Source organism: Corvus cornix, chromosome 4, assembly GCF_000738735.6.
Source record: "Corvus cornix cornix isolate S_Up_H32 chromosome 4, ASM73873v5, whole genome shotgun sequence".
Taxonomy (NCBI): domain Eukaryota; kingdom Metazoa; phylum Chordata; class Aves; order Passeriformes; family Corvidae; genus Corvus; species Corvus cornix.
In genome coordinates this window covers 44,628,065-44,649,967 of record NC_046334.1, presented here as the reverse complement: position 1 = coordinate 44,649,967, position 21,903 = coordinate 44,628,065, and the positions used below count along the sequence as shown (strand labels likewise).

The 21,903-nt window shown below is 37.4% G+C and overlaps 1 long non-coding RNA gene across 1 annotated transcript; it reads right to left on the bottom strand.

Annotated features, from left to right (window-relative positions):
- Positions 1-8,112: 8,112 nt before the first annotated feature.
- LOC120409870 lies at positions 8,113-20,642 on the bottom strand. Its single transcript, XR_005601707.1, has 3 exons — positions 20,528-20,642; positions 13,961-14,020; positions 8,113-8,419 (listed from the first exon to the last, which is right to left on the bottom strand). It is a non-coding gene; the product is annotated as an uncharacterized LOC120409870 (long non-coding RNA).
- Between the last annotated feature and the right edge of the window lie 1,261 nt (positions 20,643-21,903).

The window sequence follows — 21,903 nt, the reverse complement described above, 5'->3', positions numbered from 1 at the left end:
TAAGAATGCATATGAAGAGAAGTTCCTTCTGAAAAGGAACTATAGTGATGCAAAACAATTTCTTCTGCAACCAAATTACAACTGTACCTCTTGAAATATTTCAACACCTCCTTAACAGCCTTATAGTTAAATACCACCTATATTTAATGGTTCAAAATTGTTTTTGTCACTGACTCCAATTTTATAATCAAAATCTCAACTTCTTCAATAATTGTAATAAATAGGGGGAGTTATATTTTTAGGTTAGGTCATTCAGAGAAAACTGACAAACGTGTAACACTAATTTTTTGAGAAGTAAGCGTCCCAAGTAACACAAATCTTAAATCTCAGGACTTTAAGCTACATTCCTCAGTAAGAGAGAAATGCTCACGAGTCATAGCAACTGTCATAAAGGACTGATGCCTAGATGACTCTGCACAGAAAGGTGTAATTCCATTGGCATTTCTGAGGACATGACATATTATGAAAACATAGAAAGAGAGATGTAGCTTTATATTGTAATTTAAGTATGTCACAGTTAGAAATTAATACAGTAAGTGATTTACAGTGAATACAACTTGAGAAAATAAAAGTTTTAACCAAAACATTTTTCTCTTTTAAGCAGAACTATTCAGCTAGCAGCATGCATAACTGAATTTCTCCTTCCACACTTACAGTTCAGAAATTTAACCTCATAAACAGATGGAAGCAATCATACATTGCATGGGGTTTGAGAGAACTAGAAAAATGAGCTGGTTTGCAAGATGAAAAATCTTGAGAACAACTGAGTTACAAGCTCAGTGTTCAGGTCCAGTTTCTCAGTTCATCAGATTTTGCTCACATTGCAGTAAATTTTTCCCATTCCAGCACAGTTCAAATTGGAATTAGTGCACTTAAAGCCTATTCGTAATAGGAAACTTCACGAAGATTTGGAGATTAATCCTGACAGTCATAACTAAATGATCTCCCAGTACCATCCTTTTGAAAGATGATTATATCTGGGGGGAGACCTTTCAATCCTGAAAGGTTTCTTTCCCACCTTCCCACCTTGACCTCTCTTTTTCTTCTTTTTCTTTTTCTTTTTCTTTTTCTTTTTCTTTTTCTTTTTCTTTTTCTTTTTCTTTTTCTTTTTCTTTTTCTTTTTCTTTTTCTTTTTCTTTTTTTTTTTTTTTGTAGGCTCCGGGAAAGATTGTTAAAGGATCCTGTGTGGGTTATCTACTTGCTGTCCAACATGCATACCCAGGCCATGTGAATCCAGAAGAGATGGAGATCTTCATTCTCCATCAATGATGACTTTTGCTGCCTGACTAAAAGCCAGAAGCTGAGTCAGTGTAAAGATGAAACAGAACAAGCAAATACTATGGGAACAGTAAGGAAGCTTCTCAAATCTTCAGGATTAATTAATGATGAGGGAATAGGGAGAAAAGAGTTGCTTTTTGTACTCTCCAAAGATTTATGAAATACATTGTAGAGCATAGGGCACAGGGTCAATCCTCTATCAGATGAACCTGAGATTATAGTTTCTTCTAGTCACTATTTTCTACCAGTTACTTTATTCTTCAAACTTAGATGGGAGAAAGAGAGGACAAGCAAAGTCTAAACATGTCAGATCATAATCAGCAGCAACAGATACCAGACCTACTTCACCTTACCATAACTTTTCACCAATCCAGTCCAGCCATGCTTTTCAATTACTGATTTATTTCAAGCTCCAAAATGCATATGGGTACACAGTGTGTGACGCTCACACATCCTGAAGACTGGGCGCTGTAAGTACCCAGCACACTCCACAGATACCCTCAGAGCATGTTGAGCTATGTTGGATTATACCCAATAGCACATTTAGATTTCCATGCTATGAATCACGCTATGATTCAAGGTGTAGTTTGGTGTAGCACAGCTAGCTTAGTTTTACTGAAGAAATTACTGTAAATGCAGAAGAAAGTAAATAAGTAGGGACTGTACAGAGGAACATAAGGTTTCTAAACAGAAGCATAAACATGACACATTAACACAACACCTACTACCTGTTATCATTGCAAGAAAAAGTCATTCCTTTGCACTCAATTCATAAATATCCTTCTTACAAGATCTCTTGTGCATGGCAAAATAAGGTCTAATGTAGAATGATTCTGTGACATAAATCATAGATTGGCAATGAGTTTATGAAATGTTCTGGCAGTCATATGCCAGTTTGGCACAAGATGTGGTTGATGTGACTGGGTAACATTCAGTACGAATGAAGCTACAGATTTTTTAAAGGTAATTTAGTCATAAAAATACAAATAAACGATGGAAGTGTAATACATATTATGCACTTTAACACACAGTTTGCCTGCATCATCTCTTAAAATGTACTTCCAAGATATTTGCACAAAGCCTTCAGTATTGTTCAAAATACAAGGTTAGGAATGAAATATAGTTTAGGGAATAAGGTACTTTTAGCAGTTTGGAAGATACGACGTAGGGAGCTCTGTGATAGCACAATATTCAGTGTCATGTCTAGCTTCATAGTTTGTTGTATTACTGGAGTTTTTAGAGAGGTAAGAAGAATAAGCCTTTAGCCTCCTCTGCTATTAGCAAGGATTCAGTTCTAATAAAGTAATTTCAAAGGAAACTTTTCCGTATTATTAAGTTTTACAACACTGAAGATACATTAGAGAATTTCATGTTTTTTCATTATTTAACTGAAATTTTCAGCAGGCACTGTGTTCCTGAGACACTCAGAGATTTACAATAGTTATTAGTGGAACTATAAAAGTACATGCACAGTCAAATTAATTCCAGGTTAAAGGTAAGTCCAGGAAAGTACAAACTTACCTCCATGACCTATGGTTTTTATTGCACAAAAACTATCTATATAGAAAATCAGCATAAAGTACAGAATAAATTTCTTTATCTCTGCCTCCTGAGTTTGAGTTTATTGTTTGATGAGTTTCCTGGCAAAGAAAATAAGTTTTGATGAGATCAGCAGGAGTCTGTGACTCTGATTCTAAGAGAACACTAGGATGGTATCAGTAGGTACTGCTGTATTTCAAGGGTCATGAGAGTTTGACACGGAAATTATTTGATGAGAGTGAGGGTGCCAGAAGACAGCAGCAGAAATGATGTAAGAATCTGTCACAAGAATGAAAGCTGTAAATGGTGCAAAAGTAAAACTAAGTGAGCGGTGTCTAGTAGTGTTTGTTCCTGAGGTGAAAGCAAAAGTTTTACAGAAAACATTGCTGGCTAATAAGGCCTCTTTTACTAAACATGAGTGTTTCTTCTCTCTTGGATTTCCCTGTTAACCAATGACACTTAACTCAAGAAACAGGAGTACAAAGACACAAATTTTAATGCAATAGCAACCTTATGAGCAAATACTTTGTTCCATGCTGGTTTCTTCAATAAAGCAACCTCTAAGGCAACTACAAATACAGATTGACTGGTACCAATTGGTATTAACTGAGTAGCTGTAAAGTAGGTTACTGGTATTGAATTTGAATTTTTTTCAGACTGTTCATAAAAGTTCAATATGAACAGTATTCACATCAAATCTTTTTGCAAATAAACAAATTATTTTAATATTTTTTGCATTGTTCCTATATTGAATGAGCAAATGTCTTGATGCATTGCCACCTTCAAAGCCACCATAAAATTAGGATGACATTTTGTAATTTTGTCCACTGCAATTGAATCCCTGAGTTGCAGAGTCACCAGTGACAAGATTTTAATGTTCAAAAGAACTTGCTACTAGGCATGCATAGTTGCAGGGAAATGACCCAAAACATACAAACCAAAAAAGCACACACAAAACCACCCCCCCCATCCCTCCTCAAACACATCTATTCCAAGAAGAGCATAATGTTAAATATCCACCCTTTAACTATGCCAGGGTGGTTTTGTGGTTTAATATACTATAGTATGTGAAAGGTGAAATAGAGCTATAGCAAATATTTGTCTGCATGCCCACAAAAAGTTAAATATACCTAAATATAACTGCCTCACTATATCATTCCAAAGCCCATCATCAAAAAATACTGGAGGATGAGCTCACTCACAAGTGAACTTTTATATATATACATGTGTGTTGGTGTATCTTTTCCCCCTCCCCCTTTGGACTATGGAAGTCCAAAAAGCTCATGTACACACATCATCTGGGTAATGCCCACACTCAGTATGAAGTAGCACAGACATCTGTGACTAATATCCAGATCATTCCATTTGTTGGACTCAAGACAATAAAAACGGTGGATGAAGTTTAAAGAATTTTTTTGAGGATTTGTGGGTGGCCAGCCAGTATGAATAAGATACAGGCACTTTCTAACTGCTTCAATCAGACTTCAGTCTGACTGGGCAGAGTCCCATGTGATCAGAATGGAAAAAGTGGAAACCAGTAAAAAAACACCCCATCCCATTGGATTTTAAACATGTTCTTGCATAGTTTACTCTTGATAACCCTTCCTCCCAAAGTCATACAGCCAAAATAGCGGAGTCAGGAACTACTTTGGTGCATTGTTGTCACAAGATTGTTAGTAATTTGAAGGGAATTCAGAGAAAAAAAGTCAAGTGTTGCAAAGAAGACTAGAAATTTCAAGAGAAGGTTTGAGATAAGCATGTATTTTTGCCATTTGAGAAATGTATGCATAATTTAGAGTTTTAAAAATATTAGCCACAAAACCTGAAAAAGCATAACATGAGGAGATGATAGCAAAGTGATTTAATTATAATGCAGCCTCAATAAGAGGGCATTTAGGGAAAACCAATAAATCTCTATTTCCATCAAGTAGGGTAAAATAACCTCCATTTCCATTCTCTTGCAAAGTGATTTGTAAAACCATGTTACAGATGTGATTCTGTTCTTTCTGCTAACTGCAAAAATCCCAAAGATGCAGCAGAGTCAAATAGCAAAACGAGGGTAGTGAGGCAATGCAACAGGCTGTCCAGAGAAATTGTGGATGTCCCATCACTGTCAGCATTCAAAGGCAGGTTGGATGGGGCATTGAGTAACCTGGTCTAGTGGGAGGTGTCCCTACCCATGGCAAGAGCTTTGGAATATCTTCTTTAAGGTCCTTTCCACCCCAAACCATTCTATGATTAATAAGGCATCATAAATTATTAAGGAGGATGAGGATCTCAAGAAAGACAAAATCCTGGAATAGAAAGAAAGACACCTAAAATATATAGTTAAAAACCTCAGAACAACAAAATACTAAAGAATCATGCTGAACCTGGTCCAGCCCACTTGTATGATGTGTCTCACTCAACAGTGTTGTAATGATGCAGCTGGCATTTTAAGCTGAGTTATCTTGAGATCAACAGTAAGTTTAAACTGATTCTCCATGTGTATTGTGCTGCTATGCCACTACATCCCACAGGAAAACCAGTATGAATATATTTCAGCTATTTGAAATTTACATGAGGACATGAATATTCAGGTATGTGCAACCCAGGTTACCTTCACTTCAGATATCACACATACTATTATCAATTAACAGGTCTATTCTGTGTTTGAAAGTGGAGGAAGATCACAGCATATGAAATTGGTAGGTTCTTAATCTTTGTGCATTCCAGCTGTCATCCAATAGTTCTTCAATCCCTGTAGAGTGGATTAATCTATGTACAAGAGCAGTCTCTGCTCTTTGGAAGTCATAATCAGATGCTACCTGTCTCTTTACATGTTAATTTACAGCCAAGACCAGACTATGAGGGGAACCTGCTCTAAAAGCAGACATTAGATTTTGGATAATGCTGACAATGGAGTTTGTAACTTTAACTGCAGATAAATTTCCACAGAGCCTAAGAACATTCAGATTCAGTAAACTCCTGAAGTGAAACAGAACCAAAATAGACTTGAGAGAGCTGCTAAAAGGACGAGGTCATAACCAGGATATAATTTATTGCCAAATCAAAAGCATTGATTTCAACAAGAATGAGCATCTAGCCTTAAGAATATTCCCACAATCCACCCACATTAAGAAGATTTTGCAGTCAGACACACTGCAGGTTGAGGTTTGGGCAGACATGACCAATTTAGGCAAAGGAAGAAAAGATGAAGACAGCTTCTGCTGACTCTGAAAAAGAAATATTGACTAAGAGCCAAGACTTCCCTTCTATGCAAGAAGCTGTACCATAGAGCTCAAAGTGGACTTGACTACCCACTTCCCCAGATGTGTCAGCTGGTAGCTATTTATCTTTCGATATAATAGATTTCATTATAAGTAAGTGGTCTTATGCTAAGTTAATATCTTTCATTTATTTTTCCACAGCAGATTCCACATGGTATAAGTGGTAAAAAGTCCAGCTAGATTGTAGGATTTATATAGAATCACGTTCTCCTTCTGTTCTCTAAGAAGTTCTCTGCCTGAACCTAAGCAATAGTCATAAACTGCTCTTATCTGTCCTTACCTGCATTCCTGTTTTTCCTTCTAAAGCAACTCTTTGCCGCTCTCCTACTTTCTCAAACTGACCAGCTTCATGGTAAGAATTTCCTATCACATGGTACATCCTACCCAGCCTTTTGTCTTTATCAGCAAGTAGATCACTTTCTTGGCACTATCTTTTTGTTTCATCTACTCAAACTTGAAACAACAATATCCTCTTTGGGCAGAGGGCAAACCAATTTTACGAAGCGGGGTTGTGGATTAATTTTTATAATACATGAAAGGTGTGTCAGAGTCTCTCTAAACAGTATTTTCTCTGCGTTTTTTAATTGCAACATTTCAGCAGCAAGATATCTTCCACAAGCACAGAGCTACAAGTCAGCCAGTCTCATGTCTGTGCCTGGAAAGATCACAGATCAGATCCTCCTGGAAACTATTGTAAGGCACGTGGAAAAATAGAGAAGTGATAGGTGATAGCAAACATGGCTTCTCTAAGGGCAAATTGTGCCTGAGAAATTTGGTGGCCTTCTGTGATAGATACAGAGGTAGTGGATGAGGGAAGAGTGACTGACATCTACTTGTACTTGTGCAAAACATTTGACACTGTCCCACATGACATCCTTGTCTCTAAAATGGAGAGATATGGATTTGATGGATGGACCACTCCATGGATGAAGAACTGTCTGGATGGTGGCACTCAGAGTTGTGGTCAGCAGTGTGATGTCCAAGTGGAGAGCAGTGACGAGTGCTGTTCCTCAGGGGTAGGTGTTGGAACTGGCACCCTTAGTGTCTTTCTTGGTGCCATGGACAGTGGGATTGAGTGCACCCTCAGCAAGTCTGATCATGACACCAAGCTGTATCAACAGTATTACTTCATGTTGCCACAACTTCTTGTATTCCTAAAGTGGGAAAACCCCCTCCCAACCATGTGGATAACACACCAAAACACAATGTTTTGGCAGTGGCTGAACAGTTCTTACACAGCATTGAGGTTTTCTTCCCCCTGACACTGCCTCCTTCGGCAAGCAGGGCTGGGGGTCACAAGCAGCTGGGAGCAGACAGCTGACTCATACTGGCCAAAGGGATATTCCATACCACATGATATCATGCACAAAAGTAAAAACTCAGGGAAAGAAGGAGGAAGGGGGACATGGTTATGGTATGTGTCCTCCAAAGTAACTGTTATCTTTTCTGAAGCCCTGCTTTACAGGAAGGGGCAAAACATCTGCTTGCTGATGGGAAGTAATGAATAAATTAGTTACTTTTCCTTAGTGTATTTTCCTGGAAGACTGCCTGCTGCCATCCTTATCAAGGAGAACTCACGGTACTATTTACATTGAAGAAGTTCTAATGTCTTGTTTTTTCCTCTGTTAAAAGTAGCCCAAATTGCTAAAACTGGACTGGGGATTGATAAGAAGTGTGATGGCACTACTATCTTGAATTAAGCCACATATCTACTGCACTTTCTGCATTAAATGTTTTGGCATTTTGCCATCAGATTGAGTGATTTCTCATACACTGAGAGATGTGTGCTTCTGAACTGCTTGGGAAGATTTCATGTTGCTCTGCAGGTTTGAGGTGAGCTCTGTGTAGATCTTCATGAGAGAACATTTTGTTATCCTGAGTTTTTCCTGCTGCTCACCTCAGCAATGTAGCATGGCAGCTGTCTACCCATCCGTTTATCTCACAGGTTCAGAAAAAAGGACACTAAAGCATAAAAAAAAAAAGCCTTCCCAAAGCAAATGATCTATATCATCAGTATCTTCTCCAATGGTAGATTAATTCCCAAAATACTGACAAAATTGATGTGAAATTCCCTAGCAGGGCTTTAGTTCAGAGAGCTGATGCCAGAGTGTAGTAAGCTGTCAAATCCATCTCAAGCAGTGTATTTACAGTCACCAAAATTAAACTATTTCTTTACCCCATTGAAAGTGGTGTGAGGGCTTTCATGGAAAAAATGATGAATGGGATGGTGAGAGAGGCACCTTGGAAGTTTCAGAGTGACTGTAGAGGCTGTAGGCTGCAGTCAGGTCCTCTTATGATGTATGCCAAAGTGCACTAATACCAGAGCTCTAGTCCTGCAACAGGAAAAAGAAACACCAGATTGCTCAGAAGATTCTGAACATTCCATGTGGAGGACGTGTCATGGGGACACAATTGTAAAACATAGTGAAAAGAAATAACTGTAGACAATGTCTAGCAAAAAGCCTTTGGCTCATTGCCAATTAAATCACCCCAACTGCCCTATTGTATCTGTCCAGTCCTGCCCTATTGGATGGCTTTTAGCACAGCAGAGGTATATGGTAGGAATACCTTTCAGCACACCAGGAATAGAAGACAGAGATCCTCAAAACCAAGTGCAGGGGGAAGTAGGCTCTCAACCAGCAGTTCTTGTAAACTTTGGGAACTACACATAAAATCATTCTGGTATAATTTGTTTCATGCTTTTTTTTAGGGGAACTTGGAGAGAAATTAACAATATGAGTTGCAAAATATCTTTAAAAAATATTTCCTTGGATTTTCAAGTTGGCCTCTAAGTTCCATCCAAATAGAAAAGCCCTAACAGGGTAAGAAATGCATTCCTTATTTCGGTATACATCACATGCTAATGCTTAAGTGTCTCAGTAGGATGGGAGCATGTCAGATGTTCCACAGAATGATGAAGCCCATGTATAAAAAACACAGAAAAATTTTGCACAGAACATTGTTTAAAATGCTCTGCTGTCTCTTGCATTATTTCCTGAAGCTTATTATACCAATCACCTGGAGCATAAATCTGTCTTCCACATCTGTTTTTTTCTTCTAAAGCAACTCCCCATTACCCTTGACTGTTGCTTTTGTATACAATTCTTTATCAAACTTAATTGGAAACAGCACTGAAACCAACACTTGCCATCTCCCTATGTTGCTTAACCCATCTGCATCCAGAACATTGCTCAACCTTGCACATGAGGATGTAATCTTTTGGAAAGAAAATTATTCTCTCCAGTGATGGACCAGATAAGCCCTCCTCATCACTGCGACTGCAGGGTTATCTAGATGTCCCATGAAAATAAGCTTAGGATTTCAGGATTTCAAGACTGCCAGTTATGAACAGAGACAGAAACATCCTGCTGTATGAGTCTTATGGAGCTGACAAAAAAAAGCAAACGTTGGTGCCTTATAACCTCACAAGTGTATCACAGTGACCCACTGGTATAGGCTTGGGCATTATGGTAAGAACTATAGATATGCCTCCAAAGTAAAATAGATTCAGTCCAGGCACAAAGAATCTCCTTCCATTTTAGTTCTAGTATTAGCATTAGTTATGACTGTGTTGCAGAGAAAACAAAGTGGTTTTTTTCTGTTTTAGCTTAGAACAAATAAAAAGAAAGCAAGGGGATATATTTTATAGAAAAAATAATCTTAGGTTAATACTTGGAAAATGAATGATTCACAGGGTGCACTGCAGGCCACAGGGGAAGCATAAAGCCTTTCATTTCCAGGCATCACTGGTTTGTTTTCATTTGTGCTCCATGATTATATACCTAAATCTTTAAAAGCTTTGGATTTTGATCAGCTGAAGCACAAATATGACGTTAAAGCAGATGTTTCATGGGACAAGGAGAATAAAGAATAGGAATATTTCTGCACAAAACATATTTGCATCTTCGTAAATGAAGTAACACAAACCTTTTAATTCCTTAACTGGTTTAATGGTGTGGCTGTATATCAACATTACGTTTTGCTTCATTTGGAGAGTACTTGACTATCACATGTGTAGAAATTCAATGTTTCTAATTTTATAATTTCAAACTGATGTTTTGGGGCTACATATTATATAATCTGTAATAACTTATTTTCTAGAGAAAAAAGAGGAATCAGTAAAAATTAAATTCACTGTCATATGAATATGAAGTGCCTTAAAAGTGACTCATAAAAACCAACTGGCTTTACAAAGTCAACATTAGATGTATTCCTAAACCACAAATGTGGATAAGTCTATGATAATATCCTCCAGCAATTTATAATTTCCCTCAACTCATGCATTACATCAGCTCCAAGATATTCTTATATGGATTTAAAGTTTAGCTAATGACCAGAAAACTTTACTCACTTTCTCCAAATCACATATTTTTCCTCAAATCCCAAATGCCAGATATTCTGACTTAGAAATTTTTTTTCCAGTAAAAGCAAATATAGTAAAAGGAGAGCTACTGTGGGTCCAGCTTCCCACAGTACCTTCAGCTCATACCCCTTCATTTTTGATGGAAATGTGAACTTTTGGATTATATGGGTTGAGGTTAAACGTTCAGTAGCGCCCCTGATCAATAGAATCACCAGCCATGTAACTTATGAAAAAAATAAATAGATACTGAAGGATACAAAGAGCTATAACTGTTGTAAAGGTTTAGTATTCTTCTGCGTGAAATGAGACAAAGAACAGAAAAAATATCCAATCCCTTACTTTACTGCTCTAATCATTAGATTATTCTTTAAGAAAGAAAAATATACAATTCCTTTCTCTCTCTCTCTTTGTGTATGTATATATGTATATATGTATGTATGTATGTATGTATCTCTCTATGTATTTAATACCTGCAGGTTACATATTTTTTTTCTCTACTTGTATACATATATTCATATTTAGAGCCATATCACTCATTTAAATATGCATAAGTATTTAGTCAAATTATTCTTCCGCATAACAGTTTTGACACATTTATGAAGTTAGCTTGCTCTCCACTTGATACATAATAAAAACCTGATGCAACAGCTCCAGTGGTAATTGTACTCACTTTTAGTTGAATACTCAAATATATAACTTATAAAATTTAAAAATTCATGAAGAAATTAATGAAGAAACCCATGAAAAATTTTAAATTCCTTAAAACAGCAATGTATTTATCTTAAACTGTCATTTAACTGACTGACCCAGGTTTCTACCCTGTTCTCAGAAGGCAGCTGTCCCCCTTTCCACCGGAGAGTTGCATTATATTCATAGGAGTGTAAGTCCCATGCTTGTTTCTTTGTCTTTTCATGATTATTATTATCTGAGGTCTCAGATTAAATGTGCACCAAAACACACTCAACACAGTTTTCAGGGATTCTCTCCCTAATCCGATACCCTTGTAAAAGCCTGTAATCTCCCTTAGCATTTTGCTTACTCTGTTCTTTTACCCAATACAATTCTTGAAAATCAAAGTTTTAAATTTCTTTTTGTTATGAAAACAATTTCATGTATAACGATGCATGCTGTTTAGCAAATAACATAGAGTAACTAATAGATTTATATTAGTGATTTGCATTTATCAGTTAGAGCATCATAGAACCACTTAGATTGGAGAAGATCCTTAAGATCATAGAGTCCAACCATCAATCCTGCCAAGTCCACCACCATGGCACTTCATGTTTTTAAGTGCCATGTCTACATGTCTTTTAAATATATTCTGGAATGGTGACTCTGCCACTTACTTGGGCAGCTTGTTTCAATGATTGCCAGCCCTTTCTGTGAAGAATTTTTTCCCAGTAATAAATCTAAACGTCCCCTGGTACAACATGAGGCTACTTCCTCTTGTCCTATTGCTTGCTAACTAGGGGAAGAGATTGACCCACACATTGCTACAAAATCCTTTCAAGTAATTGTAGAGAGAGATGAAATCACCTGTGACCCTCCTTTTCTCCAGTGTAAATGACTCCCTCAGCCATTCCTCGCAGGACTTCTGTTCCAGACCCCTCACCAGTTTCTGGACATGTTCCAGCACTTCAATGTCTTTCTTGAAGTGACGGGCCCAGAACTGGACACAGGATCTGAGGTGCAGCCTCATCAGTGCCAAGAACAGGGGGACAATCACTGCCCTGGTCCTGCTGGCCACACTATTGCTCGTAACAGGCCAGGATGCCATTGGCCTTCTTGGCCACCTGGGCACACACTGGTTTGTATTCAGCCGCTGTCACCAGCACCTCCAGGTCCTTTTCTGATGGGCAGCTTTCTAGCCACTTTTCCTCCAGCCTGTAATGCTGCATGGGGCAGTTATGACCCTGGTTTAGGACCTGACACTTGGCCTTATTGTACCTCAGCCGTTTGATCTAGCCTGTCCAGATGCCTCTGCAGAGCCTTCCTACCCTCCAGCAGATCAACACTCTCACCCAACTTGGTGTCACCTGCAAACTGAGTGTGCACTTGGCCATCTCATCGAGAATCCTGACAGAGATTAAACAGGACTGGCCCCAGTACTGAGCCCTGTGGAACCCCACTGGTGACCGGCTGCCAGCTGGATATAGCACCATTCACCACCTCTCTCCGGGCCTGGCCATTCAGCCAGTTTTCTACTCTGCAAACCATAGTTCTTATAGAAGCATCTACAAGAGCACTTCTGCCCAACAGACTATGGAACTATCTGTAGGAGCTTCTTTTACAGTTTGTAGCTTGAGTCCCCTTCTGGTTGGAAAGATTCCGTTTGGTATACTTAGAAGGTTTTTTCAAATTTCCAACTTTTTTTTTAAATTCAGTTGTATAGAAGTTTAAATTCATTCTTAACATTTAAAGAAACAGATTGTTATACAGACAGAAAAAAAAACCCCAAAGAGCATGTCCCTAGCATCTGTAAAGTTGTCTAATTTTAAATAACATTTTCACATGTCTTCTTCAGTGTATGAACTGTTCAGGTTAAAAACACTTTTTGGACAACAGTTTTTGCCTGTTACCTAGTTAAACTTGCTATAACACTTTTTAAACTTGATAAATAATGCATAGCGAAGCAAGATTATGGTGGGTGAATATTAATGGCAGGAATTAGAGCACAGAAACTAATCTATAGTCAGAGAACACTAAAGCACAGAGTACTAAGTGACATAAGTAGGCTAATTGGATGCTTCTTACAGGAACTGCTTTTCTGCAAACATTAGATTCACCTGACAGAGATTTATTTGACAGCTCTTGGATAAGAAAGGAAGGAAATTCTTCTCTTTTGTGTCAAAGTAACAGGTCTGTGTCTTGACATCAAGGAAAAAAACAACCAAACAACAACAACAGCAAAAAAACCAAAAAACCAAAAAACCCAAAAAAACAAAAAAGAAGAGCTGCACCTAGTATCTTAATGGTATATTATTTTTCTTCCTTATTTATTTAAAGAATCAAAATAATTCTTCTCCTTCTCACAATCCTTCTCCCACCCTTGACAAAGACTCAGATTGTTAGAATAAGATAACATTTAAGAAAATAACTATTTAGCAGTACAGTATCTTGACTGATGTTTTAAACTAGATGACCTAGTTTAAAATAATATAGCTGCCCTTCTACTCACAAAGACTGGAATCATCTTATGACTTGTGGATTTTTTTGTTTTTATGACTTAATTTTTTAAAAAATTGGTAGCCATATGCTTTCCTCAGCCCAATGAACTGCAGAAGATAGATCAGTGCTAGTCAGTAGCCCAGTTTACGGATACCTATCACAGTTTGTGGGTCTCTGGCCCGTGAGTGGTAATCTGGATACAGTGACCAAATCCCACACACCAAATGAGAGATAGAGGGGGGAAATAGGAGCAGCAAGAGCTGACAGTCTACCCACATCATTTCCTAAGTAAAGGTGGGACATGCCTTCATCACTTTTGGCAGCAACCTGTCCAAAGGCTCACCTGCTCAGCTGGATCAAAGTCCAGAACCAAGAAAAATAGTCCAGAGCCAGAAGAATAACTCTGAGGGAAAAGAATAATGACATGTTAATTTAAGGAACTTGAAGGACTAAGCCCATACCATGCTATAGCTCGATCAAACTGAAGCCATTAATTGTGTCTTTGTAGAACTCAACATGAACGGCAACTGTATGAAATCCAATAAGAAATCCAGAAAATTACAGCATCATATTTAATATCATCAAACAACAACTCAATCTTATACACAGCTCTATTCTCTCTTCTCAAGGCTGTTCTCTTGTGAACAGCTGTTACAGAGAGGATGGAGAGTGTGCATGCCATGCTTGCATTACTTGTATTTGTGAAGGCTTCCATTTTAAAAGCTCAAATTAAAATCAGAAAGTGAGGTTCAGGCACAAAGTCAACCCAAATTAAATTTATGAACAAAGAAGCTGTGCTGGCAATTGTGTTAATTTATGGGAAATCTCTGGATAAAGAAATTCTAGATTCAGTTACGTATATCTAGGTTTCTACTAATCTATTAGATGTCAAATGGTCTCTGAAACTCCCCAGAAAATTACTTTTGTCCCTTATGATCAGGCAGGATACCCTTGGTACTCTACCAATATAAAGCCAAGGCACAAACTCTCAGTATCAGAGAGCTTGCTGAAAAAATACTGCCCTACATTATACCAGTTTCGAGAAAGATATACATAATTACACTTGTGTGATCTTTGCTGTGTCAATAGGATTTTCTATTAAGTGAATGTAAGGTCAAATAAAGCTGGATAACTTTCAGTGGCATGAGTGGAATCTAAATAGAATTAACACTGTAGATGAATTATCCAGACCACTTGTAAAACTGATTGCTAAACCAGTTAGAAACCTTTTGACAGGAAGCTATAAGTGAAATAAATAAAACAATGGCAAAACTACAAGTAGATTAAAAGAATTATTACATAGATAATTAACAGCTACTTCATTGTTCCTTTTGCATCAATACAGATTAGTATACACTCTCCAGCCATCTTTTCAGAAGTACATATTTCTTAAGTGGTTAATGAACAGTATCGTATTTCAGAGATATTTTTGCATTTCAAAAGATTCAAGAATGAGCCTCACCTTTGTATAACTACACATTAGAATTGTCATATATATATATAAAACAGAAGTTAATTCCAGAACTTTCAGTGGAGATTTGTGTACATATACTTATATTTATATATGTATATATACATACTATGTATATGTATCCGTCTCTGAATTTATAGCTTCATACTTTGCTATGCTCATGTTCATATTGTAAAAACAAAGTAGAAATCTAAAGATGTATCTTTATATATGCTTTAAATAGCACACAATTTTTTCTACATATAACACACTGCTTTATACATCTATATAATATACAAACATGTAAAATTTAGCTTGCAAGTACCTTATTATCTAACATATTTTTATTAAGAAAACAAGATTGAAATCTTGTAAGTTCGCCCATTCATTTAATTTTTTGGTGATATAAATCCATATACAATAAAAAATAAAATATATCTATATCAAGCCAAGAACAAGATTTTTTAAATTGTAATTACTAGACCCCAAGTAGCACATTCAGACTCTTAATTCATATTTCTGTATTCGTACTGCATCAATGGTTTTATCATAAAACCAAATTTACTTAAAAGATAAATACTTCATTATTGTGAATTCTAAACAATCACTAGGAAGTTAGCTTATGTCAGAGCAAAGATAAATAGAGGGGAGAGAGGTGCCTGCTATATAGACAGTAGTTACTGAAGGAGGAAATTTTATCAAGTGCCAATTGTTTCCTTTCTACTGCAGCCTCCTTCCCTGTTATGGCTCTGTGTGCTGTGTTCAACCACAGGAACATCTCACTTCTATTTTATTACAGATTTCTAATTCAAAAGAGGACTCCCAAAAATATTCTTTAGCTATATGCTACTATTTCATGCTCTTCTACATAGCTACTAGTCTTTCGGGGTTATGGGATGGTTTCCATTGTGAGAACAGCCACTGCCTTTTGAATACTGCCTCTTTCAAATGCTTAGGGCGCAATTAGGCATGGGGAAAAAGCACCCCAGACTGACACAAATAACACTAGGTGTAGCTTGTGTACATCCTCTTGCCATAAGCTACTGAATGGCTGGAGATTTCCAGACCAATCACTATATTAACAAGTAATTTTGTCTCTAGCATTTGCAATTGCATTATTTTCTCCCTAGAGGTAAATCAGGAGAAGAACAGAAATAATATGGGAAAAACAAGGCAGAGCAAAGAGATGATCCAAAAAGTTTCTTCGTACTATGTATCTTAATTTCTGTAAGATTCACTCCTGGGAAAGGATCATATTGTAATTTTGTAAATATGTACTGAAGTCAGAATATTCAGAACAACAAAGGGATTTCTTCTGATGGTCTGCAGTAGGCATTTATAAGGCCAACTATTAGCATTAGAAGTCCTCCTGTCATTCAGAGGTGCATTTATCAGACCCAGCAAATTAGCAGCCTTAATAGCTACCAGCTACCAGCCAGATTGGTATGAGCAGATATAGGGGAGTAATTAAGAAGATACTATCAATATACTCTGTGATGACTGACTGTCCTCAAGGCTGTGCACGACATTATCAGTAAAATCTCTATTCCTGTAAATATTTTTCTCTCTTTTCATCAGCTCTCAGTAGAGAGAAAAGTGGAGAGAAAAAAATATCACTCCATCATGCTCCAAGCCTTACCTCTGTGGCAATTTTATCACAGTCAGCATGGACTTATTTGAGAAACCCAGAAAGAAGGAATTTTAAGAGCTCAAACATGCTTCTCTAATGAAAAGGTGGTTGAGGTGCTTAGGAATAATATTAGCAACAGTGTGTTAAAATTTCTGCTATTAGTTTTCCTCTTACCTTCTAACAACATAACTGAAGCAGCTTTTTCCTGGACTGTGGATTTAAAAAAAAAACAAAAAGCAAAAAATCCAAAAACTCCTACACATTAAAAACCAAAAACCTACACAAAACCCCAAACCAAACAAACCCCCCATCCCAAAAATCCCTCGCTGTTCTCCCTTCCAAACTGCACTTCATAGTGCCCTCTGTTTTTTAGTTATTATTACATAGTGTTAAAAATGCAGTAAAAGCGATTGCAGAAGGCGATTTCATCGTGAAGTCACTTTTGGCCAAGTTACTTTTATCTGACTGTAAAACTTGTGTAGTAGGATAGCAGCTCCTTCTGCAGTAAACAAAAGTAGTAATGCAGGTTCTTTCTTTGCCAGGCAATGAAGGGTTTCTCCCTCCCTCTCTCCCCTCACAATATGTTTGTGTTTTGCATCCCTCCTAAGTTTCTAAGATATGGAATTTATATTCTCACCAAACAGTCAGATTGCACTTTGGTCAGAGTGAGGGTTACAGAAAGATGTATGAATTCCTTTTCTTTGGACTTTACAAAAACATGAATTATAAGTGTATGTAATAACTACTGGTGGATACAAGTTTTAGACACTTTCTTCCTCTCCTCCATTTTCTTTCTCTTTTTGTTCCTTACTGTGAAAACCCACTCCAGGTCTAAATCATGCACCTGGATGTTTTATGCTTTGTTTCAGAGAGGGACATTGGGGAACAAAACCAGAAAAGATAAAGAAGCAGTGTAGAAACTTTTCACATATTAAATATGGATGACATTCAAGTGTGAGAAGCAAAGGAGAGATTATTGTTTATCGTCAAGTTTCAAAGGATGCAGACTTTATTTCACTACGCAGTTCTGAGATAATATTCTCAAAGCTTTTTTGTTCCCAAGCTAAAGGAATGGAGGGGACCTGCTCAGTTCATATCTGTTAAGCACTGGAGGACAAGTATGAGATTTGTGGGGGAAAACAGATGTTCAAAGGCTGTAGGAAAAATAAAATTATTTCAGCAATAGCCAAAGCATGATTGTAGATTAAAGCCCACTGAGGCTAGCAGGCAGTCCTATTAGTGTTGAATATGTCCAAACTCTATTTAAATCAAGAAACAAAAGAACTACTTGCTCAGGATAGCTTTGTTAGTATCAGGTACCAGTGGAGAACACTGTTCATATTGCTGCATTGCACAGTACCTCCCTGAAACCAAACAGCTGAAACTTAGTAAGCCCCTGCTTAAGAGCCCTGGAGGTAAGAGCCAGACCCTGAAAGAGTAGAATGAAGTTGTCTAAAATGCATACAATGCCCAAAACATGCTAAAAATTCATGTGCCACGGAGATGTTCTAAAAAAAACTTGGTTGAGAAACAGTTTCTAGTTCCTTATCAACAGTTTATTCCCTGTTTAAAGCTTCAAGTGATGAAGAAAACTGTTTATCACATATCTATAGTATAACAAACTTTTGGTATGTGCTGAATTAACTACTGTTTTCTGGACTTAGCATAACTGACTCCCCAAAACCATGGGCAGCAAAACCAATCTGCCTGGAGGCTACTTGACACAGGTCCATATGCCACTGCACCCTGAATCACAGTATGTTTTGGCCAGGCCCAGAGGTCCTGGGTCTGAAGGCTGACACTAAGGCTGCCAAACTCTTCAGTGGCAGCAATTTTAATGGTACATGCTTATCACTGAGACATCCTCTCCTTCCACAATTTGGATATCTTCAGATATCTCCATATTAAAATGATATCCCAGGGTTTGGGCACAACTTCACACCTGATCATGACATCATCTATGTTGTCAGTTCATCAACCACCCCTGAGGTAAAGCCTAGGGTGATGCTGTTACCTCATGCCCAACTCCTATCCAGCTTCTCATAACATAGACACATAGATGGATCACTGGCAGGAGGCAGCTCCTTATTATCTCTCACTGTTCTAATTTTGTATTTCACTGTGTCTTTATTTAAACATGAGTTAATGACTCCATTTATGTTTCTGCAGCTGAATAGCATTTTTTCTGAATCTTTGTTTCCCTCTTTTTCCCAGAATTAGGTGGTGTTAAAATCAAGACATTCAGGATAGCTGCTGCTGGATGAGCAATGAAAAGAAAAAAATCATAGAATAATTTGGGTTGGAAAAGATGTCCAAAAGTCATCTAGTCCCACCCACCCGCAAGGAGCATGGACTTCTTCAACCAGATCAGGTTGCCAGAAGCAACTGACAGATATGGGCTTTCACCGAGTACAAGCGGGTGTGCAGAGTTAGTGGTAAGGAAAAGAAAGTTAATTCTGATCAGTGGGTTCCCCAAAGATGGAGCAGTTGTAGGAAGTGCAGGGAAAGCAGCTGGCTTTCCTGGGTTTTTTTTGGGACCTGGACAATCACTTAAACATTACTTATTGTGGTATTTCTGGTGTCTGAATCCTAGTAAGGAGACTTATTAGGATTTGAACTAGGACTCTAGTAAGTATCTAGATGTCATTAAATAGCCTTCTTAATCTAGTTGTCAATGAAATTATTTATGCTGTATGTAGCTGGCTATGCAAACTAATAAAAACCTACTTAAACAAAATGAAAATCTGTTATATTTCCTCGTACAGTAATCTGGAGAGCAAACAGTATCTAAAACATGAAATATATTCTATAAATTGAGGTATTTCCCAGCACTCACACAAGCTTTTAGAATCTGAGAGTAGAGGAAAATTTCAGTGCAGGTTAAAATGATTTTTAGCCACTTATACTTACAGGTAGGTGCTCTATATATCACATCGACAACTTAAATCTCCAGAGTATAAATGTCAGAGACCCTTGCTCTGCCTAAAAGCAATTTGCTAGATAAAACCAGGGAATTTCAATTAAGGATGAATGTGCAATTACTTTAAGGAAGAATAAAACCAAGCTTTCCATTAGGAATATATGAGCAGCTGTTAAAAAAAAAAAAATACTGTCAATACTGTCTCTTTATTCAATTAACTCCTAACCTTGCAGACCACAGATCATTTCATTTCTCACCACATCGATTAGGCAGCTCTACATTTTGGGAGCACTTCTATGCCATTAGGTTATTAGATCCAGCCAATTTCTTTCCTGAGAATTACATGAATACATTTGACACATTCATTAGCTAATGAAGTTAGATGATTCATATCAAATCCTTTCTGTATGTATTGAGAACTACCCTTATCAAAACTCCAATTCAGAGACAAAATATGTGTCCTTTTTCAAGATATAATATGCAACAGCTAATATTTTGAAACTAAAATTGTCATTTCCTTGCTGCTACGAACTACAAGAAACAAGTAAATGATCTTAAGCAACAAAACCCCCCAAAATATTAGCTGTCAAAATCATTAATAATTTAATCTATTAAGTACAGAAGCCCTCCCTTTACTATTTTAAAATATATTTGAACTATATTTACTCTCCAAACAGTAAAGCAATCTTCTCATCTCCTGCTTTTCTGACTGAATGCACTAACTTTAACAAGTTATTTTTATAGAGCCAGATTCAGAGAAGTTAAAAAAAAAATCACCTTTTTTTTTTAGCATAAAAATTGAACTGGTAATGTAATATTGAAAGTAATTTTATGTACAGAAAATAAATAGAAATGCTTCCTTATGTTTTCATGGGGTGTATAAAAGCAAACAGTCAAAACATTCTCCTACCTTAGTCAAAGATGCTTGCTGCTGGCTGACTGTAACAATTTTACTTGCATCCTAGTAAACTCTTGAACAGTAATCCTGTTATGTGTCTACAGCAGCTTCATGGGGGTGGGACTTCTGTGTAATAATGAATTCACCAGAGAATTTTCCCTTTCAAAGAGTGCTGCTGCAGACAAGGAAACTGCTCCACACTTACTGTCACAAGCTTTTGGATGATTAGGTTAAGGTGCAGAGAATAAGTACACGTACACACATAGAGTGATGCAGATTCAAATATTTCTTATATGCTAAAGCTTTGACAGGATGAAAACTGCAGTATGCTTTACAGGGAAAGTGTACATATATATATATATGTGCATGTGTGTGTGCATATATACACTTTATATGTGCAAAAAAGGAGAGTCACAAAAGGTCATTGTACAGAAATTATTTTAGTCTATAGGGGTGTGGCAAAATAGCATGTCTGGGTCTATTAGTGAGTCTAACCATTTAATCTGAGAAAGAGAAACTCCAAATCAAGCATGTCAATTCTTACCTGCCCCCCCACAAAAAAAAAAAAAAAAAAAAAAATTAAGACTAACTTAATCCTAAATTATAGGCTGCATAAAAAGCAGATACATACCCAGCCTACTGGCTATCACTAACTTCCCAGGTAGAGTGGCAGCTCAGATATAATGAAGAAGCTCTGTAATATGTTAACCCAATAACATAAAAAATAGCTTCCTGCCAGCTCTCCAACAAAGAACAGTGATGTTTATAGTCATTATTATTAAGATGTATGAGCAAAAAAACCTTGGAGAGTGTGTGTGGTCACTTGAAATAGTCGACAACAAATATGAGAGCAAATTGATTCTTTGGATGAAAGAGATCTATCTGGCAAGGTTATGGCAGTGAACATGACAAAGGGTGAAGGGTCCCAGTATGCAGCCAACCACCTCAGTGGGGCTGTAAGAATAATGGTGATACAACCTGATTACTGGACTAAGTGAGCCTATCAGCCCATTTTAAATCATCCAGCAGTTTCCTTATCTCATTTACAGATAAAAAGCAAAACAAAGCTGACTCATGGACTTCCAGCTCTGCAGAGCTGCTTTACAGCAGGTCAATCCCAGCCTGGGCTGGTGTCTGGGATTGCACCCTAGATGCAGGATCCTGCATTTGCCTTTATTGAATTTCAGAATGTTCCTCTCTGTCCATCTCTCCAACCTGTCAAGGCCTTTCTGAAGGGTAAGCACAGCACCCTGGGGTATCAAGCACTCCTCCCAGTTTTAATGCATCAGTGAACTTGGATGAAGGAGTAGAGTGCCTTCTAAGCAAGTCACTGATGAATAAGTTAAACAGTTCTGGGCCCAGTATTGAACCTCTGGGGACACTACTCG